At 37.8% G+C, this 4,615-nt stretch overlaps 1 pseudogene; it reads left to right on the top strand.

The window, feature by feature from the left end:
- Positions 1-245: 245 nt before the first annotated feature.
- On the top strand, positions 246-2,853 carry LOC106722651 (annotated as a pseudogene).
- The last annotated feature ends 1,762 nt before the right edge of the window (positions 2,854-4,615 follow it).

The raw sequence follows: 4,615 nt of genomic DNA on the forward strand, positions 1-4,615 counted from the left end.
AGAAAAGGAAGATTACAAAGAGAAGGGAGTGGTAGAAAAACAGACTAATTTACTGATGGCTCACTGATGGTATTTGTGATGCTCTTGTTCGTCTTGACAAATTCCCTCCCAATAGCTCTCTTACCACCAGTATTTCAATCTTCAGCATAGGCAGTGAAGAAATCTAGTAAGAGGAACAAATCCTGTCTGCCTGTCTCTCTGTCTATGCTGGGAACAATAATTTAATCCGTATATTTTTTGTATGGATGCATGGTGAGTGGATTATGATTTTATTTTTTAATTTGGTGGGTAGGGTACTACATGTGAATGTTGTAAGTATATGTCTGTATATTTAAAAAAAAGATATTAAACATATTCAGCCCTTTTTAGGAGTAAGAAAAAACAAGATCATTACCAACATCTTGAAATATCTCACCCTGCAGCTTAGTCTAGAAAAAGAGAACTATAAATGTTCATGTCTCACACATTTAACATACAGGGAAAGAAACTAGGGAGAACAGTATATTGCTAGTGTTGAAGCGTACTTTCCTATCTGACACAGGCTCTCAGGACACCACTGTTTTAGGCCACTTTGAAATAGAGATGATGCTATTAAACTCATTGTAGTAGTATTGCTGTAAAGCTTCATTAAAATAGGGGTCAGCAAGGCCCACTGGTGATAGCTTTGGACAGATAGGAGACATGGACATTCACTGTGGCACATCTGGGAAGCCATCCAACTAAGAACAACGACACTAATTGAACTAGATGTTTTACATTTTATTTGCTTGGCATTGCATTTCCTTACCTTTAACCCATTGCTTTAGTTCCAGGCTGGGTATTATGGGATTCAGTGTAGACAAATGGATTGTATATATGCCATCTCCCAAAAGATTTGTGTTTGCTGGCTCCCAATATTCAGGATATGTAAGCACTCTATGGACAAGATGTGGTCACCTTTGTAGTTACAGCAAAAGGCAATGCAAGCAATTGACTTTATGCCAGTTCATTAATCCAGTTCCATGCTCCAAGCCACTGAACAAAATAGAGTTGTATGCAAATTTTCTGATCCAATGGTTCCATAGGGGGAAAACAAACAAACAAACAAAACAACTTATTTGTTTTAACCTAATGTTTTCTCATGCAGATCATCTTGTGCTTGGCAATTTCTTACTGAATCAAATATGGTTCTCCAGTGAATCCATGCCTATATGCCTGGTGTGCTGACCTCATGCTGGGAAATGGATGTTCCAGGCTTCCTTGTGCAGGCAGACTTCTTCTGGAGCAGAAGGCACTAGAAGACCTGAGTCACTTGTTCAATGACATTCTATTGAGTGTGTTTTCTACAAGCATTAAATGGAGGATGGTTCCTCATATTGATCTCTTCTTGAGCCAGGGACCCAGGGATCTTAAGGGTCCTCAGTTCTTAGACAGTCAAATCAGAGGTTTCATATTTTCTTATGTAAAGCAGAATCCTGAAAGTAGTGGTGGGCCTGGCTCTCATTGAAGCTTGGCTTTCACTTTCACACCAGAAAGTCTGGAACTCTGTGCAACTCTGGCCAGAACCAGCCCAGGTTTCTTGTAGATCCTCATCTCTATGATGTACAGCTGGGACATAGAACCTGCAGAAACTGGAATTAATCCTCCAGGTCTTGCATACCAGGGCAGCATGATGAGATTGGAAAAATCAAGGTGAAAATGTAGTGGGTTTTTTCTTTTTCTCTTTTCTTTACTTGGACTAAAACCAAATTATTAGAAAGTGGGATTCCTGGTGAGATGGAAAATTGCTTCTCAGTCAGTTAAATAATTCAAATAGTCTTTATAAGCTTTAAAATACCACCTCATCCATCTGTCAATATGTGTTTCTTTTTCATCTTATGGAAATTCCATTGACTGTCATTGTGATAATTTCTCTTTTTACAGGTCACTACCTGGGAATGGAAAACCAAACCACCGTGACAGAGTTTATTCTCTTGGGACTTTCCAGTGACCCACAACTCCAAATTTTACTGTTCTTTCTGTTTTTGGTGATATACCTAATCACCCTAATGGGGAACACAGTTATCATGTTGCTGATAAATGCTGATTCTCACCTTCACACACCCTTGTATTTCTTCCTGTTCTACCTATCCTTTGTTGATATCTGCTATTCCTCAGCTGTTGTCCCTACGATGCTTATGAATTTCCTAGCAATGCATAAAACTATTTTGGTCAATGTTTGCTTTACTCAAATGTTCCTCATCTTTCTCTCATCTAGCTGTGAAATAGTCATGCTTTCAGTAATGGCTTATGACCGTTATAATGCCATATGTAACCCCCTGCATTATGTCAGGATTATGAACAAAAAAGTGTGCAGGCAGCTAGTGGGTCTTTCCTGGACAATAGGTTTCATTGATTCACTGGCAAATACGGTTCCTGCATTCTAGTTGCACTTTTGTAGGTGCAATGAAATTGGGCATTTTACCTGTGAGCTTCCCTCACTACTAGTGCTGTCCTGTAGTGGGACACTTTCCAACAAAATAACTCTTCTTTCTTCTGTTGTGGTCATTGGTTTTTGGCAGTTTCATTCTCACCCTGCTTTCCAACATCTGTACTGCCTCCACCATCCTGAGGATACATTCTGTGGAGGGAAGGAAGAAAGCTTTCTCCACCTTTAGCTCCCACCTCATTGTGGTGACTTTACTGTATGCAACAGGCTTGGTCCAGTACATAAAATCCAGCTATGTTTCTTCACTGGTCCTAGATCAAGTTTTTTCCATCCAGTACAGTATCTTAACCCCCATGTTAAACCCCATCATCTATAGTCTGAAAAATAAAGAAGTAAAAATGGCTCTTGGCAGAATACTAAAACTATCAAGTTCTCAAAGGATTTAAACTAATTTCACAATTTTGCATACTTTAAAAACATAAGCTAAATATAATTATAAACATACAATTAATGGATGTAGACTTTTGGGGTGTGTTAAATTCATATACCTGGATGATACTGCAATAAAAATGTCAATAAATACTATCAGGAAAACTATCCTGGCTTGCAAGTGCCATTGAATGAAAAACTATGGAGCAAAGAGAACCACCCCAAGGATTCTGTCTAGAATCTGGGGCAAAAAAAGCCATGCTTAGGTCAAATTAAGCTATGCTAGCTTTGCCCAAATTTATCTTGATTTTTTTTTTCTCATAACATGGCTGAGCATAGATTGGCCTCTCTCAGTATATGTCAAGAACGTTATATAATACGTGTCCTGCCTAAAATGGTACATAGAAATTTAGGGGCTTACATTTTATTGGTTTTAAATTAGTGATGGGCACTCCAGTCTTTAGAATCCTTGATAAAATACCTTGCATATCCTACAAGCATGAGATTTCTGTAAATGAATCAGGTGACAGATAGGTAGAAGAAAGTACAGAAGAAGGAAGACATAAAACAGCTGATTAATTACTTCAAGACACATAATAGTTCCCTTAATCTTCACTTGTAAAAATATCTGAGTATATGTTTCATCAGTGGTTTATCAAGAATCCTGTCCTCCATGAAGGCAAATCAAGAATTTAGGAAATCAACTTTCATTTCCTTTTAATTAGAAGTGAGCATCTCATCCTTGAGATTCTTGAGGAAACTGCTTGTGCTCATTGTATATCCCATCAAGCTGGGATTTTTGCAAATTAATCAGGTCATAAACAAGAACTAGAAAAGGTGAACTTTTTCAAAAACCAGTGAAAAAAATGGAGAGCAAATTGTATTCCCTTTGTAAATGCCACAGTGAGTAATCTGCAACCAGTTCTATGCAGAATAACAAATAAATAAATAAATAAATAAATGCTGAAATATTTTGGTGGAATCTACACAAATCTTGTACAGATATAAAATAATTTTGGGCAAGAATCCAAGTACACATAGACCACAGCAAATCCAGAGAAATCCTATGGAAATAAAGCCATGGGAAGTGTGAATGCTGTAAAGTAGTCTTAACTATTCTTCATTGTAACATGAAAATAAATTCAGAACTATAATCCATTATAGCCAAAATAAATTATTGATTAGTTCTGTAAAAGACCATTAGCGACAAGTGCCAGAAAGTAAATACTATGGGTTAAATCCTATATAATGTTATGTCTTAATGGCATATAGGCAGCCAAACTTCAGTTTTTGGCACAGTAGATTCCAATAGTATATAGGGCACATATCCTATCAAATTGACAGCTGCCCCACCCCCTGCTGCCATCTTGAAACTGGATGCCCCCCCCACTTCTGCTAATATCATGTGTGACATCAGAAACCCCACCCCAGTATCCCATCACATGTTCCTGCCTTTTTCCCTGTCACATGGCTCATGATGTCTGAAGGGTCATCCATAATAACCCAAAGCTGACCCCTCATTCTGAACAGCCCACCCTAGACCATATGGAACAGGCAGGGGTTAAATTGATGTACACACATTTTTTAATGTTAACTGTGTTATAAAACAGAGTTTTGTATATACTTATTATTTTTATTTCTAAGTATATACACACTATTTTGCTAACTGCATTACTTGATTTTTATTATAGAGGACTTATCTAGTGGGAAAACCGCACTCCATTTTACCATAATAAGGTGAATCTTTATTTAAAAAAGGGGGGGGGGGGGGGGGGGGGG

The sequence above is a fragment of the Alligator sinensis genome, unplaced genomic scaffold (genome assembly GCF_000455745.1).
Source record: "Alligator sinensis unplaced genomic scaffold, ASM45574v1 scaffold174_1, whole genome shotgun sequence".
NCBI lineage: Eukaryota > Metazoa > Chordata > Crocodylia > Alligatoridae > Alligator > Alligator sinensis.